The 27,338-nt window shown below is 41.9% G+C and overlaps 1 protein-coding gene across 6 annotated transcripts in view; it reads right to left on the bottom strand.

Moving 5' to 3' along the window:
• The window catches only part of LOC138754998 (craniofacial development protein 2-like), a 218,839-nt gene that overhangs the window by 115,939 nt on the left and 75,562 nt on the right, over positions 1-27,338 (bottom strand). For 2 of the 6 annotated variants that reach the window (XM_069920127.1, XM_069920118.1), the window contains one exon: positions 23,841-23,879. The exons of the other annotated variants lie outside the window; for them this stretch is intronic. The gene's annotated coding sequence lies outside the window, so the exon portion shown is untranslated. The remainder of the gene's footprint in view (positions 1-23,840; positions 23,880-27,338) is intronic. 6 annotated transcript variants of the gene reach the window in all.

The raw sequence follows: 27,338 nt of genomic DNA, 5'->3' as shown, positions 1-27,338 counted from the left end.
GCTCTGGACGAAACAACACTGTTTGAGTGTGGATGATCAATGATTCAACTCCTTCTTATTTTATCAGATCTCCTCATTCTTCCAACCAAAATGTAGTGCGCCTTTCATTTTTACATTAAACCTCATCTGTCCACTGATCGCCCAATATAAGAGTTCTGGAGCACAGAAACAGGCCATTCATCCCAATTTCTCCATGCCGTCAAAGTTGCCAACCTGGCCCCAAATTCCTCTGAACATTTCCTATCCATGTACCTGTCTAAATTTCTCTTAAATCTCAAAATTGTCCCCGCCTCTACCATTTCCTCTGGCATCTCATTCCACTTGCTCGCCACCCTCTGTGTGAATAAGGTGCTCCTCGGTTCCCTTTTAAATCTTTCCCTTCTCAATGTAAACCTGTGTCCTGTCACTTTAGATTTCACTACACTGGAAAAAGGACAATGGCCACATACCCTATCTATGTGCCTCGCAATTTTATATAATCCCCCCATTTCTTGAAACCTATTTCAATCTTCTTTACTTTTCTCCATACTTCCAAATATTGTACAATGAGTAAATGATCTAATGGTCCAATGTGTACCCAATCCAAGTCATTCATGCAATTGTCCTGGTATCAACCATGAGAAATAACCTTTGCCTAACTTAATGCTAACCAGAAACAACTCTTGAACGCACTTCTATTTTCTGTCAGAGCCAATTATATTTTTTTGCTGCTAGAGCTTCTTTTAATCTATGGATTTTAGATTTGCTAACAAGTATATTAAGTGGCACTTTAATTAAAAGCCTTTTGGAAACCATACACATCAAAGCAACAACATTGCCTTCATCCACACTTTCTGATATTTCATCAATGCACACAAATACTTTAATTAAACAATGATTTGCTTTTCATGATTCATATTAACTTCCACCAATTAGAACATAGAGCCTAGAACATCACAGCACAGTACAGGCCCTTTGGGCCATGATGTTGTGCTGACCTATAGAAACCTATTCAACAAACTAAATTTCCCTACATCACACCCAGAACTCTATTTTCTTGCATGGATGTGCCAGTCTAAGAAACATTTAAGTGTCCCTATTGTACCAGCCTCCACCATCAACCCTGTCAAGGCATTTCAGGCACCCACCACTCTGTGTAAAAACTTCCCGTAAACTTTTCTCTCTTCACCTTGTATAGATGTCCTCTGGTCTTTGGAAAATGGTGCTGGCTATCCACCCTATTATAATCTTGTAAACCTTTATTAAGTCATCTACTTATCCTTCTTCGTTGCAGAGAAAACCCCTAGCTCTGTTAAACTTGTTTCATAAGACATTCTCCAGTCCAGGCAACATCCTCTGCACCTTTTCCATAGCTTTCATGCCCTTCTTGTAATTAGTTGACTAGAACTGAGCACAATATTCCAAATGTAGTCTAACCAGAGTTTTATAGAGCTGCAACATGCTTCAATCTTACATTTATCAGCAAATAAAAAAGGTTCATAACTTTTGAACTCAATCCCCTGACTAATGACAGCAAACCATAATCATTCCTAGACTCCTGGAACCTGCACAAGAGATCTATGGATTTAGACTGTTCGTCTGTTCTCTCTGTTCTACCACTCTGTTAGGAATCCTGACATTAGCCATGTACTCTGCCTTCATTTAACCTTAAAAAATGTATAATTTCACCCTTATCCAAACTGAACTTCATCTGCCACTTCTCTGCTGATCTCTGCATATAGTGAGCATCCCTCAACAATGTTCTACACTGTCCACAACACCTCCAACCAATGAATCCACGCTCAGACAGTATGATTGTTCCAAAGCATTCTCCAGAGTTGGCTTTCAGCTAACTGTCCTGCGATTGATGGATTTGGAGCCCTTGTGATTCTCCAATCCTCTCACAGCATCCTCATTTTCATTTGTCCTAGTGACAACATTCTCTCAGCAGCTGGTGGCGAATCATCTCCTTGGCCTGGTGAGTTACCTCCAGCCTTATCTCATCACTTATTGATCAAATTGTTTATCACTTACTTTTTTGGGAAATTGCCTAATTATTTAACACCTTTTGTTAGAATATCCGGCCCCAGGAGCAGATCTTCATTTTGGTCCAAAATTTGTCCCTACTTTTCTCACACCTCTTCTCAATCTACATACATAAAGAATAGTTATGCTTCAACCTTATGTTTATCAGCAAAAAAAAGGTGGCGCTGCTGGAGCTTCCCTAACAACAAGGCTGCTGGTGCGGATCTAGGAAAGTGGGAGCGGAGACTCAGTGCTGCTCTGCAGTGTCCTACCACCTAGTCCTGATGTTAACAGCTCCATACAGGCTTTAAAGGACCTGTTAAAGGAGGCGACGGTCTTTATTTTTAAATCCTGCAACCATGGGGTCTATGCCCAAGATGGTGGTACCTGTGGTGGGCACCATACCTCGAGGGGTTGCAGGCTCCGGGGGAGCAGCATGCTGGTGTAGTGCACCAGAAATGGGGAGAATAACCCCTGTTAGGAAGGAGAAGCATAGGAGATTACTCAACAGGATGGTGACCAGCAAGGGGCTCAGAGACTGAAGGACCGACACCAGCTACGGGATGCTGATGACTGAGGTCGAGAACCCACACAGGCATTGGGCAGCTGGAGACAGGTATTGGAACCAGTTATTCGTATCGGAGGTTTGCGGTCTGGAGCTTGGGTTGCCAGTGCTGCTACAGAGTCTGCAAAAGCACTGGAGGTGAATTCACAGACACTCAGTGGCTCTGAAAGGACTCTCTTTTGTTTCTCTTTCTCCTAATGTTAGGGGCGCCGGGCAATGCTCATGGAGATTCTTTGCTTCCCTTCCAGCAGGCAAAAGTTGAAGAATATCATGTACATTTTTTATATACTATTACGTGACAATAAACAAAAACCTTTGAACCTTGCAGTCTTTTCTGAGCCTTTGAATGAACACTCGTGCTTTCTTCTTCCCTGTCTCACTTCCCTTAAGTGTTTACCACATTCAACCTAGTTTTCACTCGCATTATCAAGCTGACAAGTTATTGTGTGCTGCATAAGGGATTAGATCTGGTAAAAACATTAATATTTGTTTCACACAATGACAGAATTTCACTAAGATATGGCATCGTGTTCTAAGGTTGAAGCCACTATGAAAGAAATTCAGAATTCCGTTCCCTATTGGCAATGATCACAGCGAGGAGCAAATCATAGATATGTCATTTGTCACATTATTATTCAAAGTCAAACTCAACAAGGTCACTTAGACATAGAACACAATACAGCTCAGGGGTTTACTTTGAAAGTTTAATTCTGTGTAAGAGTGGCCTCTGGACTGATTGCTGCAAAACATCTATTCAAAAATCACAAAATCACAAGTGTAATGTATTCTAAGTTGCTCAACAGTGGTTTCATTGCAAGACTAGTGATGTGGAGCCTTGAAACAACAAGTCATAAATAGGAGGTCAAATTCCACAAATGGAGGAGATTAGCACAGATCGGCACAACATCGTGACCTGAATAGGCCTGTATTGTGCTATAATATTCTGTGTTATAAATAACTTCTTAGTAAGGAAATCTCATTCCCTGACCATGTGTGGCCAGAAAGTGATGCTTGACTCAAGCTCCTCAGTTTCATCGAGACCTTGACCTGAATGTCAAAGAACATAACCTTGGGGTGTGGAAGTATCATTGGTTAAACAAAGAATTGGCAGATGCTAGAGAACTGGAATGACGCACAGAAGTGCTGGAGAAACTCAGCAGATCACACAGCATCCATGGAAAACAATAGGCAGTTAATGTCTCGGGCCTGAACCCTTCTTCAGAGATGCCAAAAATCAGGCAGATGGCCGCATGTGAAGAGAAAGATAGAGCAGCTCAAACTTACAGATGAAAGGTGGATGCTGGTGGGAGGGGGGGAGGAAGGGAAGGAGCTGGGCTGTGATGGGGGAGGGGAAGAAGGCTGAGAAAGGTGCTCTGTGGTAAGAGAAAGGAAGGAAAGGGGAAAGGAAAAGGAAGGATTGTGAGCCATGAGGGAAAGTGCGGGAAGGGGAGGAAAAGAGAATGGGGGGGAGGATTACCAGAAATTGGAGGTCAATATTAATGTTGCTGTTGTTCCTTCAATTTACACATGGCCTCGCCCTGGCAATGCACGAGGCCATGGATGGACAAGTCAGTGTGGCAATGGGGTCTGGAATTAAAGTGATTGGCCACTGGATGGTCCTTGTAGCAGCATTCCCAGCCAAGCCAATTTCACAAAACACACTTGATGATATCAGGCTGCTCATATCTAATTTGGAAGAACTGATCAGCAGGTTGTCAAGCTCCTGATCTCACCATGCTGATAGAACGATACCATTCAGCTCATCCATCAGACCCATTAGGAATGCCCTGTCCCACTGAAAAACAAGAGTGAGGACACAGAGGTTTACATGTGGGATGTGAACTCTCCACAACATTAACTCCTGATCAATGAAGTCTCACAGCATCAGGTCAAACAAAGAAGGGAAGCAAAAACCTGCAAATACTAGAAATGTGAAAGAAAAATCAGTGTATTTAGGTAGTGCAGGCTTGTGGGCTGGAAGGGCCTATTACTATGCGATTTTTTATAAAAGGATAGAAATCCCTGGAGATACTCAGAAGAGCATGTACAGATAGAGAATCAGAGTCATTATTTCTAGTTAAATTTACACCCAATTAACACACTCCCGTTACGATTCGAACAGTGGGAACAAACCGGAGCCCCCAGGAAAAGCCCATGTAGACACGGGGCGAACGTATAAACTCCTTACAGACAGCACAGGATTCAAACCCGGTCCCGATCGCTGGTGCTGTAAAGATGTGAGGGTAACCATTACGCCAACCGTGCCATTAAAGAGCTATCACTAGAACCGTTCCGGGTCACCAACTATGATTCTTCCACAGCTGATGAATCCGTGCCTTTAAATACTGCATGACACTTGAAAGAAGCATTAAAAGTAGCATGGCCAGCAGGAACTCTAAACAGAGGACTTTGCTGTCCATCACCCAAACCCATTTTGTAGACCATCTCCAGCCACCTGGCTGAATCTTGAAGGACTGCAATATCTCAGATTTTTCTCCATGCCAATTGGAGGAACAACACCTAATATTCCCTCTGGGCACTTTCCAACCAGGTGGCATTACCATCGAATTCCCCAGTTTCTGTAAGGCCCCTCCCCATCTTTCTATCCATACACCTCAGTCTCCTTTCCTCCAGCTCCTCACCCCCATCCCTGATCATTCAGAGAGCCACCCCCTCCCCTTATCAGTCTTCTGCCCTTCTGCTCTTGCACCCACATCCACCAATGACCTCTTCCCTGTTGGCCTGTGCTCCTCCCGTGTCCTTTCTTCCCTCTGTCCCCAACCTTTTCATTCAGGTGCCTGTCTGCTTTTTGCTCACACCTTGATGAAGGGCTCAGTCCCAAAACGCTGGGCGTGTATCTTTATCTTACCTACATAAAGAACGCTGCGTGACTTGCTGAGTTTCTTCAGCATTTTTATGTATTAAACTATATTCACAGCCTCTGCATATTTTCTTGTTTAAATCAAAGTTTTAGTACTGGCTCTCAGCTGATAAGTTCCCCATGCACATCCAGCCCATATTGAGCAAGACCATCTAATCCCATTATCCTGACCATCATCAACAAAGTGGGGAAGTTGTTCACACTGGTGTTAGTAAATGGGCCAAAGGACCAAACTCCAGAGTTAAGATGAGAGTGGATGCTCTTGGTACCAAAGCAGCATTGATTGGGCACCAAGGAACCCTGGTACAGCTGAAGAGAGTAAGCATAACATTTCCATTGTTTGAATGTACCTTTCACCTTTAACCTTGACCCTTTATCAGGGCTGTGATGGCCATTCACTGGCACGGTTAGCATAGCAGTTGGTGTGTCACTATTACAGCTCCATTGATCTGGATTCCAATTCGATGCTGTCAGTCAGCATTTTGTGCGTTCTCCCCGTGACCATGTGAGTTTTCTCCAGGTGCTCCAGTTTCCACCCATCCTCCAAAAATGTACAGGGTTAATTGATCACATGGGTGTATTTGCGCAGCATGGGTTTAGAGGCTGGAAGGATCTATCCCCATGATGCATGATTCATTTTTAAAAATTATACCTATAACCATTCCTCCAAAACTATTGTTAAACAGCTGATATGGGAGATGAAGCCTTGAATGCTTCCACCTGCAGTACACAAATGTGCAGGAGAAAGTCAGCATGACATGCAGCATCCCTGGGAAGTAGAGGGTGGCCAACATTTTGGACCTGGGCATCTGCAAACTTGTTTAACTCTCCGCTCCACCTACTCTGTTTTTGTTCATTATGTCACACCACGTGATGGCTGGTTGGAGATGAAGGATGTGCACTGAATATTTCGCTGCTCAAACCTGTCTTAAGCTTGTGTTCAAGAGAAGGATGCGAATATAATGAGAGCAACCCTTGACGTTATGGATCAGAAAACCATCACGGGAATGTATACTCTGCCTGAAATTTTTTTATAAACTTCAGATGTTGGAAATCTGAAATAAAGATGGAAAGTAATGGAAACACTCAGCATGCCAGGCAGATGAAGCCTTGAATGCCTTGGAGTAAAGGAAATAGAGGCAATGTTTCAGGACAAACTGATTCAATGATAGCGTCTTTAATGGTGTAAAGAGGCTCTTGAATGGACCTCTCATGCTGGTGATACACAATTGCACTGCCAGAATCAACAAATTTGCAGATGATACAACAGTAGTTGACCTCATTGGCATTAATGATGAGTTAGCTTACAGAGAAGAGGTTAGGAGGCTCATCAAATGGTGCGAGAACAACAAACTGAGCCTCAACATGAACAAGACAAAAGAGATGATTGTGGACTTCAGGAGGATGAAGGCCAACCACCCTCCACTACATATCAATTCTTCGGTCATTGAGAGTGGACACCATAAAGTTCCTTGGGGCACATTTAAAGGAGGACCTATCCTGGACCCCCAAGACCTCCTCATTAGTCAGGAATATGCAGCTGTGCCACCCGTCCTAAGAAGGTTGAGGAGGACATGGCTACTGATCCTCATCTTAACAACATTTTACAGGAGCATAATTAAATCTGTCCTGTTTCACTGCATCATTGCGTGGTAAGGTAACTGCAAAGCATTGAACTGGAAATCAATGCAGACGATCATCAAAACTGCCAGGAAGATCTCTGGGATATCCCTTTCCTTTACTGACGACATTGACTGGGACAATTGCTTGAAGAGAGCTCAAATAATTATTGAGGATCCCTACCATTCATCACACAATATCCTCTCTACCTGTGCAGCCACCTTCAGGAATTCAAGGACATGCACCTTATGGCCTGTTTCCCTGGAACACAAAGCATAAAAATCTACAGCACAGTACAGGCTTTTTGGCCCACAGTGTTATGCCGACCTAATAGCCTTCTCTAACAACTGCCTAGAAATTTCCTACTGCATAATCCTCCATTTTCCTCAGTTTTATGTACCTTTCTAATAGTCTCTTGAAAGATCGTATTGTATCTGCCTACACCACTGTTGCTGGCACCTGTATTCCATGCACCCTCTATGTGAAAAACCTACTTCTTACATCCCCCCTGTACTTACTCCCAAGCAGCTTAAAATGATGCCCCCTTGTGTAAGCATTTCAGCCCTGGGGAAAAAAGCCTCTGGTCTCATAAACAATTTAAATTGTTCACAAATAAAAAATAATGGACTCACTTTGCTGTTTCTCAGCCTTGGCTTGCTAACACCAGGCATTCACTGGATTGACTTAAGCTCAAGTTCAAGTCAGGGGCTTTCCAGTTTAGTGGGGTCGCTAAAAGGCAACAGAGACCCTGATCATTGGTCATTGTCCTGACAGAAGAAAGGAGAAGAGTGACATTCCCCAGGAATTTCTGTGAGGAGCCTTGTTTCTGCTGATGTTTCTTAATGATCGAGACCTGAGGTGTAGGCCACATTTTGTAAATGTATAGAAGGCTAGAAGCTTGACAACATTTCCCACTGGGATGTGGAGTAGTGGCAGCGGGATATAAATAGGTTGGTAGAATGGGCAGATGAAGTTTAATGCATTATAGAAATTAATAATGAATATAGTTGTTAAATATGAGTGCTGTCGCTATAAAATATAAAGAATATCAATTCTTGTTTCTGCTAAAAAGGTTTCACTCAGATGAGATTTAATTCCATTCATGTATTTTCTTGGCATTTTTGTTTCTTTTTAAATCATTGGGGAAGAGACTGAATGGATTTCAATAAAAGACTAAATAGCAATTAAACATACATGATCTGTTTGCTTCTTTGCAAAACACATTTTAAATGATCTGAAAATGCAGATACCCAAAACACAGTGGCATTTAATTTGCAGTGATCACCCAGTCGCTTATATTATTTAAATATCTACCATGGTTCCCACAGCTAAATGATGCATTCAGTCTGATTTGAGTTGAATATATTATTGCAACCACTGTGCGCCATCTTTTGGTTCTCCTGTGGCATGAGATGAAGAAAACAGTTTAGACTTCTTTCACACCCAAGTGATTAAAGCAAATGAAGTGAGATTTTCTGTCTAGTTGAAAAAATGGGAGCAGAAAAAAGTCAAAGTAAGATTAAAATCCACTATGCACAGGATCAGCCAGTCTAATCATGTTTTCTGGAAATTACAACATTTATTATTATAGGCCAGTTCATATTAGAAGGCTCCCCAACTGTGCAGTAGGAAGAATGAGAAGAATCACTGTTCTATTTGAAGACAAAAGGGCCCTCTGGCTGTTTCAGCTGAGCATTTTCAATTAGCGCAGCACAACGAGAAGGTCTGCTGACAGATTCAATTATGTAATTCGTTTAGTAGCTTCCACTAACACTGATACAAACACAGCTGCTCAGTTACCCATTGTAACCTCTCAACAGATGTACCCTCAATGGGGCATCCAACTTTCCTTGAGGACCTCTCAGGTCTCATTGCTTAAATAGGGCTCAAAGAATTATTGAGGACCCTTTTCACCCAGCACACAATATCTTTGAGCCACTACCATCAAGAAGGAGGTGCAGGAGCATAAAAATCAGGACTGCCAGACTGGGATATAGCTTCTTCCCGCGAGCTGTCAGATGACGAGCAGTATCCTGTAACCATGTAAATCATCCCAAGATATTTATGTATTTTAAACTATATATTGTGTGTATGTGTGTGTGTGTGCGCACTGTGTTCCAAAGAAATGGAATTTCATCTGGCTGTATATGTACATAAAACGCAATGTTGTGCGTTCAACCTACACAAAAAAATCTTCCCATCCTCATAACTCTCTATTTTTCTTTCATCTATGTGCCTATTTAAGAGTCTTTTATGTCCCGATGGTGCCACCTTGACCCCTGGCAATGCAATCCTGGCACCCATTACTCTCAGTGTAAAAAGCTTACCTCTACATCTTCCGTAAACTTTCCTCCACTCACCTTGTACAGAAGTCCTCTGCATTTTGCTTCTCTCACCCTGGAAAAGGGTGCTGGCCGTCCACCCTATCTATACATCTCATAATCTTGCAGACCACTATCAAGTCATCTCTCCTCCTAGTTTGTTCCAAAGAGAAAAGCCCCATCTCTGCTAAACTTGCCTCATAAGACACATCCTCCAATCTAGGCAATGTCCTGATAAATCTCCTCTGTACGCTCTCCATAGATTTCACATCCTTCCTGTAATGTGGCCACCAGAACTGAACATAATACTCCAAGTGTGGTCTAACCACAATTGTACAGAGGTGTACCATTGCCTCTTGACACTTGAACTCAATCCCCAACTAATGAAGGCCAACATTACCATAAACTTTCTTAACTAACCTATGAAGCTGTGCAGCAACCTTGGTAGATCAATGGATTTGGTCTTAAAGTTCTTCTGTTCTTCCACACTATTAAGAATGCTGCCATTAACCATGTACTCTGCCTTTAATTTTGACCTTCCAAAATGCAACACCTCATGCTTACCTGGATTGAATTCCATCTGCCACTTCTCTGCCCAACTCTGCATCTTGTCTATTTTTCTTTGGCTTGGCTTCGCGGACGAAGATTTATGGAGGGGGTAAAAAGTCCACGTCAGCTGCAGGCTCGTTTGTGGCTGACCAGTCCGATGCGGGACAGGCAGACACGATTGCAGCGGTTGCAAGGGAAAATTGGTTGGTTGGGGTTGGGTGTTGGGTTTTTCCTCCTTTGCCTTTTGTCAGTGAGGTGGGCTCTGCGGTCTTCTTCAAAGGAGGCTGCTGCCCGCCGAACTGTGAGGCGCCAAGATGCACGGTTTGAAGCGATATCAGCCCACTGGCGGTGGTCAATGTGGCAGGCACCAAGAGATTTCTTTAGGCAGTCCTTGTACCTTTTCTTTGGTGCACCTCTGTCACGGTGGCCAGTGGAGAGCTCGCCATATAATACGATCTTGGGAAGGCGATGGTCCTCCATTCTGGAGACGTGACCCATCCAGCGCAGCTGGATCTTCAGCAGCGTGGACTCGATGCTGTCGACCTCTGCCATCTCGAGTACCTCGACGTTAGGGGTGTGAGCGCTCCAATGGATGTTGAGGATGGAGCGGAGACAACGCTGGTGGAAGCGTTCTAGGAGCCGTAGGTGGTGCCGGTAGAGGACCCATGATTCGGAGCCGAACAGGAGTGTGGGTATGACAACGGCTCTGTATACGCTTATCTTTGTGAGGTTTTTCAGTTGGTTGTTTTTCCAGACTCTTTTGTGTAGTCTTCCAAAGGCGCTATTTGCCTTGGCGAGTCTGTTGTCTATCTCATTGTCGATCCTTGCATCTGATGAAATGGTGCAGCCGAGATAGGTAAACTGGTTGACCGTTTTGAGTTTTGTGTGCCCGATGGAGATGTGGGGGGGGCTGGTAGTCATGGTGGGGAGCTGGCTGATGGAGGACCTCAGTTTTCTTCAGGCTGACTTCCAGGCCAAACATTTTGGCAGTTTCCGCAAAGCAGGACGTCAAGCGCTGAAGAGCTGGCTCTGAATGGGCAACTAAAGCGGCATCATCTGCAAAGAGTAGTTCACGGACAAGTTTCTCTTGTGTCTTGGTGTGAGCTTGCAGGCGCCTCAGATTGAAGAGACTGCCATCCGTGCGGTACCGGATGTAAGCAGCGTCTTCATTGTTGGGGTCTTTCATGGCTTGGTTCAGCATCATGCTGAAGAAGATTGAAAAGAGGGTTGGTGCGAGAACACAGCCTTGCTTCACGCCATTGTTAATGGAGAAGGGTTCAGAGAGCTCATTGCTGTATCTGACCCGACCTTGTTGGTTTTACTCAGAGAGTGGTGGGTGCCAGGAATGCATTTCTGCAGAGGGTGATGGAAGCTGGTATAACAGAGACATCAAAAAACTCTTAGATAGGCCTGCGAATATAAGACAAATGGAGGGTTATGGGTATGAGGGAATGAAGGGTTAGATTGTTGTGGAGTAGGTTGGCATAGGTCAGCACAACAGTGTGGACCAAAGGGCCTGATCTGTGTTCTATGCATGTTTCAGAAGCAACAAACCATTTGACACCACAGAGAGAAACACAAAAGCTTCAAAGGCAGGAATTTTGAACTGATGAAGAATTGCTGGGGGAACTCCACATGTCAGATGGCATCCGAGGGTAGAAATGGTCAGTCAATGTGACGTGTCTGTACACTCTGTGAAGACTAGAAGAGAGGAGGTGGCAATTATGTAGAAAAAGTGGGAATGAAGCTAGGGATCGTGGGGGGTGGGGTTACCAAGAAGTGGTCAGTGAACTACTGTCTCTCCACCTCACACATTCTGTCGTATACCCTATCAACTCTGGGCCTCCTTTTCCAGCTTCTTTCGTCCTTCACAGAAGTAATTTCTACTCTCTCCCATCTCACCTTGATAAAGGGTCCTGGTCCGAAATGCGGACTGACTACTTCTGTGCACCGATGCTGTCCAAGCTGCTGAGTTCCTCCAGCAATTCTTGATCTTCACAACACCATAGAGAGCTGGGTGACACCCATGAGACTATGATATGGTTCCCAGCATGTCTTGAAAACCAACAAGGCATCTTGTCTATATCCTGTTGTAATATGACAACCTTCTACATGATCTACAACTCCTCCAACCTTCAGGTCATCTGCAAATTTACTGACCCATCCCTCTACATCTTCATCCAGGTCATTTATGAAAATCACAATGACTAGGGGTCCCAGAACAGATCCTACAGAACTCCGCTTGTCATGGACCTCTGGGCAGAATGTGTTCCATCCACTACTACCTTCTGCTTTCTGTAAGAAAATGATTATAAACTTGAACTTGAGTGCAAGAGCCCAAGTATGGTGGAGCACCTTAAACTGAAGTCATTGACCCAGCCATATGAATGACTGCTAGCTATGATCAAGACATGCTGGGAACCATATCATAGTCTCATGGGTGTCACCCAGCTCTCTATGGTGTTGTGAAGATCAAGAATTGCTGGAGGAACTCAGCAGCTTGGACAGCATCGGTGCACAGAAGTAGTCAGTCCGCATTTCGGACCAGGACCCTTTATCAAGGTGAGATGGGAGAGAGTAGAAATTACTTCTGTGAAGGACGAAAGAAGCTGGAAAAGGAGGCCCAGAGTTGATAGGGTATACGACAGAATGTGTGAGGTGGAGAGACAGTAGTTCACTGACCACTTCTTGGTAACCCCACCCCCCACCATCCCTAGCTTCATTCCCACTTTTTCTACATAATTGCCACCTCCTCTCTTCTAGTCTTCACAGAGTGTACAGACACGTCACATTGACTGACCATTTCTACCCTCGGATGCCATCTGACATGTGGAGTTCCCCCAGCAATTCTTCATCAGTTCAAAATTCCTGCCTTTGAAGCTTTTGTGTTTCTCTCTGTGGTGTCAAATGGTTTGTTGCTTCTGAAACATGCATAGAACACAGATCAGGCCCTTTGGTCCACACTGTTGTGCTGACCTATGCCAACCTACTCCACAACAATCTAACCCTTCATTCCCTCATACCCATAACCCTCCATTTGTCTTATATTCGCAGGCCTATCTAAGAGTTTTTTGATGTCTCTGTTATACCAGCTTCCATCACCCTCTGCAGAAATGCATTCCTGGCACCCACCACTCTCTGAGTAAAAACTTACCTTTGACATCTCTCCTGAACTTTCCTCCTCTCACCTAATAGTAAATACCTCTGGTATTTACTATTACCACCCTGGGAAAAGAAGCCTATAATGTGCTGTACTGTTCTATGTTCCATGCTACCCACCTAATCAACTGGCATGGAACCTTGAGGGATCCATGGGCATGGGCCCCAAGATCTCTTTGTTCCTCCATGCTCCCGGAATCCTGCTGTTAACCACAACCTGCCTCCAAGTTCAATTTTCCAGGGTGTATCACTTCATACTTCTGATAATGTGTATTGTACAAAGTACATATGCACTGATATTTTAACTTGCTGCAGCTAAATATGTACTTTGTTTAAAAAAAAGAGCCAAATGATATTCTTAATGCAATTGAAAAGAGACAAGAAATCAATACATAGATAAATAAATATTACTTAGGAATAGTGCAGACTATTTGTGGTGTCAGAGCAGATCCTGATTAGTGTAAGAAGAGCCTGAGAGCTGATTGTGCAGTCGACTTGAATAACTTGTTTTCCAATTTATTTATTACATGGTAGAAGCTAATTCCAGCCTTTGATACCCATCCAATTACACCCAATTAACCTATGACCTCATTCATCTTGGAGCATGGAAGGAAACTGGAGCCCCCAGGGAAAACCCATGCAGGTCATGGGGAGAACGTACAAATTCCTTACAGATAGCGCTGGATTTGAACCCAGTTGCTGGCACTGAAATGTCATTGTACTAACCAATATGTTAAGCCATGCTAAGGAGGCCACATAAATGGCATTAGTTAGGGATGCAGACATGATGGGCCGATGGGCCTGGTTCTGTGTGATGTGACACTGGGCAGCCTGACAAAGAGATAAAAGAAACTCCTGATGTGCTGCTTTTCTGCAATTCATGAACAATGATTGACTCTGTATCGACATCAGCAGGAGATGTGTCATCATACATTATGTCAGTGTCTATACCTATATCCCCAGCTTTGGTTATATGGACAGTTCTAACCTCACTTCAGTTGTAGAGTAACCACTTATACAGGCTGAAGTTTGGCCATAACCGAGTCTCACACTTATCTACTCTCTTGTTTCTCCACTTCAAAACATCATCAGCTGCTTGAAATGTTGACACTCCCCTTTCAGATATGTTGTGCCAGGCTCAATCATTGACACAGATGATGTATTTTCCAAGGAAGTAACTGTGGGAAGAATTAGAGTTGTATGATGTTCAAACAGGAAGTTAGCCAATTAACCTTAAGCCTAGAACACTTTGTTTCTCAAAGCTTCTTCAAATGTGCACACGGATCTCTCTCATGTCACTTGGAAACAGAATGATAGAGAGGAATCAATAAATATTTGCTCATTGTGTAATGGAAGAGTCCATAATAAATGCAAAGGGCAGCATAATCAATCATCGGGCACTAATTCTGCAGCATTCCTTGCTGAGCAACAACCATTTTGTCTCTTCGTCTGCACATTCGGCTGCTTTACAGGACCTGGTACAAGCACATAGAACATGTTTCAATTTTAGCAAGCTGCTGCATGATTCCTGTGTTATTATGCCTGTATAATAAAGAACTACATTTCCCAGTAGGCAATGCGTGAATCGTGCATGGGATAAAAGGTAGAACACGACAGAAGTTAAGTGTGCTGTTGGTTCAAGTAATGTTGTTTAAGTGTTAAAACTATGCAAGGTTGTTCTTCTTCAAGGAACAAACATAACATGATCTCAGAAGTGTGTGAGTAAGTAAGAAAAGTTAATAGTTCCCATAATGGATAGGTTAAGTCCTCCCACACCAATGCAGTTTACCAGCAATCTAACTGATAATTGGAATCGCTTCAAACAGTGATTAAACCTTTATTTTGAAGCTGGTGGAATGGGAGAGACAGATGAAAAATAGAGCACATCTGCATTTCTACACATTATGGATTAAGATGCCTTGGACATCTGTAACAGTTTTCAAATTAATGAGACAGCATTCACATTGGACACTCTGACGACAAAATTAGAGGAGTATTTTGTTCCAAGTAAAAACATCGTGTTTTTCTCCTGTGACCAGAAACAAGGTATGAGCTTTGACCAATACTTAGCCCAGCTTTACACACTGAATAAATCCTGTGAATTTGGAGATTTGAAAAACTCACTCATTAGAGACAGAATAGTTTGTGGAACCCCTTATAATGGGCTGAGAGAAAGATTGTTGCGTGAAAAAGATTTGACAGTGGAAAAGGCTGTGAACGTGTGTAGGGCAGCGAGACAACACGAGCACAAGCTAAGGGGCTGCTCAGGATAGACACAACAGTGCATACAGTGAAACAGAGACACAGAGCACCAGGATTTTCCCAAAGCTACAGCAAAGCAAAGAGGGGCTCAAACAGAAAATGCAGCAGGTGTGGAGATAAACATATTCCGAAGATGTGTCCTGCCTATGGAAAGTCCTGCAATAGATGTGGGAAGAAGACTCATTTTGCAAAGTGCTACAAAGCAGGAGTACCAAGAGAAAGGTGCACCCAGTGGATGAAGAAATGGAGGAAATCTTCATGGATTCATTACAGTCTTCTGTTGGCAAATGGAATGGATCATGTCAGTGACTATCAATGAGACAGTAATTCCATTTAAGATTAACACTGGAGATCAGGTGAATCTGTTACATATGGATGATTACAAGACCCTCAGTGTAAAGAGCAAGATTTATCCAGTGAAATTAAAAGTGACAGGGGTGTATGGTAATCTGCAAACACAAAGGTTGGCATCTAAATCTAACATTGCAGCTACTGATTGTAGAATATTAGGACAGAGTGCATGTGAAGAGCTCAACCTGGTGAAAAGAGATTTCATAGTGGCTTCACAGACAGAAGATGAGCACACAACACTCATGGAAGAGTACGCAGATGTCTTTGAGGGGCTTGGATGTTTACCAGGTGTACACAGGATCCTCATAGATGAAACAGTGGCTCCTGTTGTCTGTGCATGCAGAAAGGTTACATTTCCACTTATAGACAAACTTAAACAAGAATTAGCACGCACAGAATGAATGAAAGTCATTCAGAAAATTGAACAACCTACAGAGTGGGTCAGCTCACTGGTGATCGTGCAAAAAAATAATGGAGCATTGCGTATAGGTCTGGACCTAAGAGATCTCAATAAAGACATCAAGAAAGAGCATTTTAAATGGCTGACACAGGAAGAAATCATGTCCCGGTTTGCAAGTGCCAAGTGGTTTGGCAAAGTCAACACATCATTGGGGTTTTGGCAGATGAAGCTCAATGAGGCAATTTCGAGACAATACACTTTCAATACTCCACAAGGAAAATACCACTTTCTTCGACTACCACATGGGATCTTGTCCACACCAGAACTTGACAATAAAACCATCCACATGATCTTTGAAAGTATACCTGGAGTTGAGACCACAAACCATGAACATGATATGTGACTAAGGCAAGTGCTTGATGTGACACAGAATGTCAATTTGAAATTAAATAAAGAGAAATGTGAGTTTGGCATAAAGACACTGATCTTCATAAGGGATGTCATATCTGAACAGGAAGTGAAGCCTAATACAAGAAAGATATCAGCCATTTGAGAATTTTGTGAGGCTCCCAAACAAAAAGGAGGTTAGATGTTTTTTGGGGATGGTGACTTACCCGGCAAAGTTCATCCCTCATCTGTTGACTGTGTCAGCACCACTTTGGTCACTCCTTGAGCAGAAAAATGACTGGATCTGGATGCACGACCAAGAAAAGTGCTTTCAGGCACTCAAAAAAGGTAGAATATAGATTTATTACAGAAGACGTACAATCCTAATCCTCCCCAGCCAGTTTTTTTAAGTACCCGTTTTTCAACTTTAATTTAAGTATATAAATGCTTTAATTCTATTTCTAAGTATATTAGTTGTCTATAATGGTGGCTAATATTAAAAAGCCTAAGGTTCAACTACAGAAAAAACTACTTTTTAAAAGTGCTGAAGAACTGAGGCTTACCTGTCCAGCTGGAACCACGGAGCTGCCGTCGGGAGCCTCCAAGCCGCAGAGAACTCCAGCCAGGTTGAATATTACGCCGACGCCAGTCTTTTCCCCGCAAGATGGCGCCGGCTTGTTGAAGAAACCGACTGATGACCCGCGTGTTCACGAAGTCGGGCATGTGGGCGATCCGAAGGAACAAAGAGCGCTGCCATCGGGGGAGTCATGGGTGCGCAGGAAGGCGCTGGAGATCGCACCTGTGCAGCCCTTGGCTCTGCCGGGCACGCGCAGTGCTTCCAGGGTCCGCGATCTGATGGAACGTGTGTGGGCTGCAGGTGGGCCTGAGCGGCAGTGCCCTGACGTGGTCAGGGTGCCATTGTCGGGTGTCCAAACACGCAGCCACATGGGGAAAGTCTTGATAGGATTTACCTTATATAGCTAGTTTGCAGGAACAACTGGAGGAGGAGCTTGAAGAAGGTGGGTCTCAAGATGTGGCACTGGAATCCAGACTGAACTCTATTATTACTGTGCTGGAATGGATTGCTTATTACTATGTCTCATCAAATGACCCAAATGCAATCTACAATATCTACGCTTAAGAAAGATGTTAATAAATGCCTTAATTCAGTAGATGTGGTACAGGAGAATTTTTTAAAATTTGAGACAGCTTTTTCTGAATGTAAAGACCAAGTTCTACGTAATATAGAAAAAATGGAAGAATCATTCATGGATTGGGGAATTCAGAAGAGAGAATTATTTTTAAAAATTGATTCATTGGAAAATCAAGCCAGAGAAATAATCTAAAAATTGTGGGCCTTCCGGAAGATATTGAAGGTGTGGATCCAATAAAATTTTTTAAGGATTGGATCCCTGAGATGTTAGGTAAAGAGTTCTTTCCGGGTGGTTTGGTATTGGAAAGAGCACATAGAGCGTCGAGGAGGAAACAGTTACCCGGTCAACCATCATGAGCAGTGTTAATTCGGTGCTTGAATTATCAGAATAGAGAAATGATTTTACGGCTTGCGGTACAGAAGGCAAGACAAATTTTCTTCTTTGCTGATTTGAGTCAAGAAATTATCAGACATCGACGTGAATTTAACTCGGCTAAAGATGTGCTGTGGCGGAAAGGATATAAATTTGCTTTTCGATACCCTGCAGTGTTGAATGTCTTTTATGGCAATTATCAATCTCAATTTTTTTGAGAATGACCATGATGCATTGGTTTTTGCTAATTCATTACCGGATCTATGTGGAAGAATCTCACCGTCGTCACCTAAAGGAAGGGCCAGTGGACATGGACAGAATGGAAAGAATGGGAAGAATGGGAAAGATGGGAAGAAGGAGGCTTTGACACACAGTCCTAGTGATGTTGAAGATTCAAATCAATCTTTGGGACTGGAATCCCAGGGCTGAATATATTAATGATGTTGAATTACATTATTATATATATTGTATTTCTGGCTGGGGCTAGGTGGATGGCACTGATATCTTTGATAGTCATCTGCCACTGGTGGGGTGTACCACACCCAGTGTTTTAGGGAATTACTACCTTTGGGTGCTTTTTTTTCTTTTTTGGGGGAGGGGATTAATTGTATTCCTTTACATATTAACTGTTTTATAACATTAGGGGGGGGGGAGAGTAGATTTTGTTTATCAACAGGAGAACATTTCTTTTGTATTACGTTTTTTGTATAGTTTATTAAAATGTCTAGTTTGAAGTTTGCAACTTTTAATATTCATGGATTAAATAATCCAATTAAGCGAAAGTGAGTTTTATCTTATATTAAAAGAAAATGAAAATTGATATTGCTTTTTTACAAGAAACATATTTGACTGAAAAAGAACATTTGAAATTGAAAAGAGATTGGGTTGGTCATGTTTTTTCTCCTTCAAAGGCCAAAGGTATATTGATTTTAGTTCATAAGAATCTATCTTTTGAGTTACAGAATGTAGAGGGGTATGCTGGGAGGGTTTTAAAAGTGAACTGTACAATCTTTAATGAACTTTGGACCTTACTTAATGTCTATGCACCTAATGTAAATGATTAATGTTTTATTTCAGATGCTTTTTTTACTACTAAGTCAAGCTAATGAAAATATTCTAGTTGAGGGAGATTTTAATTGTGTTTTGGACCCATTGATGGATAAATTCCCAAAATGTATTAGGAAATCAAAGATAGTGATACAAATTGGGGCTTTAATGAAAGACTTAAATTTGGTAGATATTTGGAGAAGGATTAATCCTACAGAGAAAGATTTTTCCTTTTATTCTTCTAGGCATGATTCCTTTTCTAGAATAGATTTTTTTTAATATCAGCACATTTACACGGTATTGCAGGCAGATTATAAAAGTAGAGTAATATCTGATCATTCTTTTTTTTTCTTATGAAAGTTCAGAGGTGATACGTCCATCTTATAGATGGAGGTTTAATACAATGTTGTTGAAAAAACCTGAGTTTGTTGCTTTTGTTAAGAAACAGATTGATTTTTCTTAACGGAAAATGTTAACTCTGTTCAAAGTAGATTTGTAGTATGGGATGCATTAAAGGCTTATTTAAGAGGACAAATAATTAGTTACGCTACTAAGATTAAGGAAGGGTATATGGCTGAAACTATTAAATAAGAAAAGCAGATTGATGAACTGGAGAAGGAATTTCAGAAGGGAGTGTCAGAAGATCAGAAGATAGCTTTGATTAAAGATTAAAATTGTGATATAATACTTTACAGACTTATCAATTTGAATGTTTACTTAATCGAACCAAACAACGATATTATGAGTGGGGTGAGAAGGCACATAAAGTACTTGCATGGCAGTTAAAGAAGGAGCAGACTTCAAGGGTTATTAATGCTGTTAAAAAGATTTCAACTGTTACTCGGGAAATCAGTGAACAGTTTTATTCATTTTATTAAAAATATATACTTCTGAGGGGAAACAGGATAATGGATCTATTGATTCTTTTTTATCTACATTAAAGTTATCAGCATTAGATGAAGAGGATATTATAGATTTGGAAGCACCGTTCACAGACCTATAAATTAAGACCACTATGATGGAAAGACCCAATGGTAAGTCACCAGGCGATGATGGGTTTTCGGTGGAATATACAAAGTTTTTTATGAAGATTTATCCTCAGTGTTTGGGGAGGTATTACAACAAGTGACTGAACATTATGAGATACCAGAATCTTTTTCTAGTGCTTTAATTACTGTAATTTCAAAGAAAGATAGAGATCCACTAAAGGTGTCTTTGTATAGACCTATTTCTTTATTGAATTTGGACTATAAAATAATAGCTAAATTGTTAGCAAATTGGCTTGCTAAATATTTAGCTAAATTGATACATGTAGATCAAACAGGTTTTATTAAAAATAGACATGCTTCAGATAACATTCTTTGATTAATTAGTTTGATCAAAGTATACCGACGGCAGCTCAACCATCCAATGGTGGTTGCACCTGATGCAGAAAAAGCTTTTGATAGGGTCGAATGGAATATTTTATTTAAGGTCTTGGAAAAGTTTAAATTTGACCCCTTTTTTATTGGCTGGGTTAAAGCTTTATATACAAACCCGACTGCTAGAATGGTGACAAATGGACAGATTTCGTCGTCATTTAAATTAACACATTCTACTCGACAGGGTTGTCCATTGTCACCAGCCCTGTTTGCGTTGGTCATTGAACTGTTAGCTCAATTAATATGGCAAAATGAGCAGATACAAGGGATGAGAGTTCTGGACAAAGAGTACAAGATTAATTTATTTTCAGATTATGTTTTGATATATTTAACAAATCTGGAACAATCTTTGCCGCATTTATGGGAATGTTTATTACAGTATGGATCATTATCTGGGTATAAAGTAAATTGGGATAAAAGTGAAATTTTACCAGTAGGTGAAGGAGATTATTTAGTTTTAAAAAATGTTATTAATTTGAAATGGACAGATAAAATTAAATATTTAGGAATAATTGTGAATACTGAGTACCAATCTTTATATAAATTAAATTATGTACCAGTGTTGAAAAAGATAAAACCAGATTTAATTAAGTGGAAAGACCTTCCATTAACTTTAATTGGCTGGGTTAATTGTATTAAAATGAATATTTTTTCCACATATCCAGTATTTGTTTCAATCAATACCATGTTTTCTTACAAGGAACTTTTTCCAGGATTTAAATAAAGTCACTAGGGAATTTCTATGGAAAGGTAAATTACCAAGGGGTAGAATTAAATAAGCTTACTTGGAAGTATGCATTAGGTGGATTGCAATTACCTCATTTTCAGAATTATTATGAAGCAGCCCAACTTAAATTTATTAGTGGTTTGATGGATTTAGATCAACCTCCAAGTTGGGCTAAAGTTGAGAAGGCATGCATTTCTGAAATTGCAGTACGTCAATTTATATTTTGGTAGAATATAGATTTATTACAGAAGTATCCAAAATGAGTGGTGGACTAGCCTCGCCAAACGAACCCAGCTCAGCGCGGACATTGGCGACTTCAGGGGTTTTTACGAAGCTCTAAAGGCTGTGTACGGCCCCTCACCCCAAGTCAAAAGCCCTCTGCGCAGCTCAGACGGCAAAGTCTTCCTCAGCGACAAGATCTCCATCCTCAACCGATGGTCAGAACACTTCCAATCTCTTTTCAGTGCCAACCGCTCAGTCCAAGAATCCGCCCTGCTCCAGCTCCCTCAACAGCCCCTAAGGCTAGAGCTGGATGAGGTCCTCACCCGGGAAGAGACATATAAGGCAATTGAACAAGTGAAAAGTGGCAAAGCACCAGGTATGGATGGAATCCCCCAGAGGTCTAGAAGGCTGGCGGCAAAACTCTGCATGCCAAACTGCATGAGTTTTTCAAGCTCTGCTGGGACCAAGGAAAGCTGCCTCAGGACCTTCGTGATGCCATCATCATCACCCTGTACAAAAACAAAGGCGAGAAATCAGACTGCTCAAACTACAGGGGAATCACGCTGCTCTCCATTGCAGGCAAAATCTTCGCTAGGATTCTCCTAAATAGAATAATACCCAGTGTCGCCGAGAATGTTCTCCCAGAATCACAGTGCGGCTTTCGTGCAAACAGAGGAACTACTGACATGGTCTTTGCCCTCAGACAGCTCCAAGAAAAGTACAGAGAACAAAACAAAGGACTCTACATCACCTTTGTTGACCTCACCAAAGCCTTCGACACCGTGAGCAGGAAAGGGCCTCGCATGCCCACAAAGTTCCTCAACATGGTTATCCAACTGCACGAAAACCAACAAGGTCGGGTCAGATACAGCAATGAGCTTTCTGAACCCTTCTCCATTAACAATGGCGTGAAGCAAGGCTGCGTTCTTGCACCAACCCTCTTTTCAATCTTCTTCAGCATGATGCTGAAACAAGCCATGAAAGACCTCAACAATGAAGACGCTGTTTACATCCGGTAACGCACGGATGGCAGTCTCTTCAATCTGAGGCGCCTGCAATCTCACACCAAGACACAAGAGCAACTTGTCCGTGAACTACTCTTTGCAGACGATGCCGCTTTAGTTGCCCATTCAGAGCCAGCTCTTCAGTGCTTGACGTCCTGTTTTGCGGAAACTGCCAAAATGTTTGGCCTGGAAGTCAGCCTGAAGAAAACTGAGGTCCTCCATCAGCCAGCTCCCCACCATGACTACCAGCCCCCCACATCTCCATCGGGCACACAAAACTCAAAACGGTCAACCAGTTTACCTATCTCGGCTGCACCATTTCATCGGATGCAAGGATTGACAATGAGATAGACAACAGACTCGCCAAGGCAAATAGCGCCTTTGAAAGACTACACAAAAGAGTCTGGAAAAACAACCAACTGAAAAACCTCACAAAGATTAGCGTATACAGAGCCGTTGTCATACCCACACTCCTGTTCAGATCCGAATCATGGGTCCTCTATCGGCATCATCAACGTCTCCTAGAATGCTTCCACCAGCGTTGTCTCCGCTCCATCCTCAACATTCATTGGAGCGACTTCATCCCTAACATCGAAGTACTCGAGATGGCAGAGGCCGACAGCATCGAATCCACACTGCTGAAGATCCAACTGCGCTGGGTAGGTCACATCTCCAGAATGGAGGACCATCGCCTTCCCAACATCATGTTATATGGTGAGCTCTCCACTGGCCACCGTGACAGAGGTGCACCAAAGAAGAAGTACAAGGACTGCCTAAAGAAATCTCTTGGTGCCTGCCACATTGACCACCGCCAGTGGGCTGATATCGCCTCAAACCGTGCATCTTGGCGCCTCACAGTTCGGCGGGCAGCAACCTCCTTTGAAGAAGATCGCAGAGCCCACCTCACTGACAAAAGACAAAGGAGGAAAAACCCAACACCCAACCCTAACCAACCAATTTTCCCTTACTACCGCTGCAACTGTGTCTGCCTGACCCGCATCGGACTTGTCAGCCACAAACGAGCCTACAGCTGACGTGGACATTACCCCTCCATAAATCTTCGTCCGCGAATCCAAGCCAAAGATAATGTGCTGATATTAAAACATCTATGGATGTTATGGACAAAAAAGAATAAGATTATAGGATCAAAAGGTAAATTATCTATTTTAATGCCATTATATAATAATCAGGTTATTCCTTTTTCATTATTTAATAGTCATTTAAAGAATTGGGACTTTAAGGGTATAAAAATATTGCAGGATTGTTTTGTAGCAGGTCAATTTCTTTCTTTTACTCAATTGAAAGAGCGTTTTGATATTGATGAAGCTTCTTTATTTGTTTATTATCAACTTCGGTCACTGGTAAAAAAATGTATGGTAGAGAGATGATTTTACCTGTATCGTCGGAGTTTGAGTCCTTGATTTCTTCTATGCCTAAAAAGGGCAATATTTCAGTTATGTATCAAGTATTACAAGATAATATGGACAAATCAGAATGGGAGAAATCTAAGCTTAAATGGGAAAATGACTTAACTTTTGTTTTTCCTGAAGACTACTGGATGGATATGTGTCATGACAGTGTTACTAGATTGACGAATGTACAATATGGAATGGTTAATTATAACTATTTACATCAGTTATATTTAACTCCTGAGAAATTGAAAAAATATGGCTTTAGTAATTCATATTCCTGTTTTAGATGTGGCGTGGGTGTTGGAACTTTTTTACATGCTGTTTGGTCCTGTATGTATGTATAACCATTTTGGGAAGAAATTAAGTTAATTTTGGGAAAAATTGTATAAGTTTAAGTTACCATTAGATCCATCTGTTTTTTATTGGGTTATGTGATTCCTTTAAAAGGATTGGTTTTGGATAAATTCTAAATTGCATTTGTATATTTAGCATTGTCTGTATCTCGAAAATGTATAGCAAGTACATGGAAGGATAATACAGTGATTAATATAATTTTGTTGTGAAATTTATTCGGCATGTTTACCAATAATTTTTCAATAAATTAAGTTTTAAAAGGCACTCAAAAAAGTCCTAACAGAAGAGCCTGTACTAAAATTTTATGATCCGATAGGTGCTCCAGGATCTCGGCTGATGCATCCTGACATGGTCTTGGAGCAGTACTACTGCAGCAGTATGAGGACACACAGCAATCTGTGGCCTATGCAACAAGGGCTTCAACAAGTGCAGAAGCCAACTATTAACAAATAGAGAAAGAGCTTCTTGCCAGCACTTGTGCATACAAAAGATTCCATCAATACGTCTATGGACAAGCTCTTGAAATAGAGACAGACCATAAACCACTGGTTTCAATTATGTCCAAAACACTGAATGACTGTCCCATGAGGGTACAGCACATGTTGATAAGGCTCCAGAATTACAATGTGAAAATGAACTACACACCAAGAAAATACACGTTTGCAGCTGATGCACTGTCTCAAGCAGTTGACAAGTAAGAAAAGAGTGACCAAGAGGTTAACATGGAGATACAGGCCTATGCTGACATGTTTATGACCTCATTTCCAGAATCCTGGGATAGAACAGGAAAGCAACAGAGACAGATGAAACAATGAAAGGGTTCAAAGAAACAATACAGAAAGGATGGCCAGCAGCTAAGAATGGCCATCCAATGGGTATTCGGGATTATTGGGCAAGCAGAGATAAACTGTCAGTTGCGAAAGATATGGTCTTAAAAGAGAACAGATTTTTGATTCCAGTATCGCTATGCAAGGAAATGCTCCAGAAGATACATGAAGGTCATGTTGGTGAGGAAAAATGCAAACATAGAGGTCGAGAGGTGATGTACTGGCCAAGAATGAACCAAGACTTAAGCCAGACCATTGCTTCATGCCTTACTTAAAGGCCAAAGAAGCAAGCAGAACTGCTTACACAACACCCTGAGCCAGACAAGTCTTACTTCAAAGTTGGAATCCAGTGGTTCTCAACCTTTTTCTTTCCACTCCCATTCCACTTTAAATAATCCCTATGCCATAGGTGCTCTGTGATTAGTAAGGGATTGCTTAAGGTGGTATGTGAGTGGGAAGGGAAGGTTGAGAACCACTGCTCTAGACCCAATTGTTACTGAAATATTTTGCTTGAGAAAAATTGTCATTGGGCAATTTCCTTTGGAGTTCCGAAACCATGCACATAATGAGTCAATTAGATACAATTAAAACAGTGGGTTCAAACTTTTTCTTTCCACCCACATACCACCTTAAGCAATCCCTTACTAATCACAGAGCACCGATGGCATAGGCAATACTTAAAGTGGTAAAGAAAAAGGTTTAGAACATTGGAGTAGACAATCAGGAGATGGAGGAGGAACAGGCTGTTCCCCTCAATAACAAGTATACCATTATAGGGGAGGGGGGGGGACATACCAGGGACAAGTCACAGAGTTCAGGTCTCTGACACAGACTGTGGTCCTGTTGCAAAGAAGGGAAGGGAGGAAAAGAGGTAAGCTGTAGTGATAGGAGATTCTATAGTTAGAGGGACAGATAAGAAGTTCTGTCCAAGAGATCAAATATCCCAGATGGTATATTGCCTTCCTGGTGCCAGAGTCTGAAATATCTCTGATTGAGTTCAGCATATTTTGTGCGGCCTGGGGCTCCCATCCAAAATATATAAACTATTATTATATAAGATTATTCAATTTTGAATACAACATTTTTTTTTGAAAAGCACTCAATTCAGAAACAATTATTGTGAAAATCAGTCACCATAAAGAACTAATCAGTTTAAATTGATTTAGATTGGAACTCATCTATCTATTGTGGGTGGGAAAAGTGACAACAGTTTAAGGCACATATCCTCAACAGTTTGTGAAGACCACGATTGCCTATCCAATTATTCTCCACCTGCTCTTGCTCACTATTTTATTTTCCTCCTGGCCAATTATGCAAGAGAGTCATTGCTTCACTGGGTGCCTTGAAGAATCTCTCCCTTCCATCAGGGAGTACAACCCTCAGTGTTGCTGGGTGAAGCAAGGCAAATGGGATTTTCTCAGACCTGGTTTACCTGGTCAAACTCCCTCCTCCATTTCATTAGATCTGCACTTAGGTCTGGAAAAATTTAACATTCGCCTGTTGTCATACTTAATGGGGCTCTTGTCCTTTCTTGCTCACAGCGCAGCATAGGATTTTATCCCGGTCCTGATACTTCAACAGATGTATCAGGATGTGTCTTGGTCTCTGGCCCATACTGCAGACTCAATTCTGTCTTACATTTGGTATAAGGCTTCAGTTCCCGTCCTTCCACAATACTGACACATCCTTATAAAAGGTAAGTCTTGACTTGAGACAGGACAGGGTCTCTCTCTCTCTCTCTCTCTCTCTCTCTCTCTATACTGCTTCATCTGAATCACTTTTATAGGTGTCTCTGACAGCCTCTCCAATGAAAACACTGCCTCTGAAGGTACATATGTAGTATCTGGTTTCTCAGGTAAAGATAGACAACTCAACACATTGGCATTTGCATTATGCCCACCTGCTCTGTAAACAATAGCATATTGGTAAGCTGACAATGTGAGAATCTAACGCTGTATCCTAACTGAGGTTTGTGGTGGGACACATCTTGTCCCACTGAACAGGCTCAACAGTGGTTTATGGATCTGTATAAATTGTGAATGCACATCCATGGAGGTACTGATGAAAATGTTTGATCACAAAAACAATGGCCAGACCTTCTTTGTCTAGCTGTGAATATCCCTTCTCAGCAGCTGTTAGGGTACATGAAACAAAACCAATAGGCTTTTCTGAATGGGTCCTCCATAACAGGTGAGAGAACTGCCCCTACTCCACAGGGCAAGGCATCACATGAAAGGGCGATCTCCTTATCTGGCTCATAGTGAACCAGCAGCTTCGCTGAGTGAAGGAGTTCTTTCAT

Source organism: Narcine bancroftii, chromosome 1 (assembly GCF_036971445.1).
Source record: "Narcine bancroftii isolate sNarBan1 chromosome 1, sNarBan1.hap1, whole genome shotgun sequence".
Classification (NCBI taxonomy): domain Eukaryota; kingdom Metazoa; phylum Chordata; class Chondrichthyes; order Torpediniformes; family Narcinidae; genus Narcine; species Narcine bancroftii.
The sequence above is the reverse complement of the archived record's forward strand: the minus strand, read 5'-3'. Positions and strand labels throughout refer to the sequence as shown.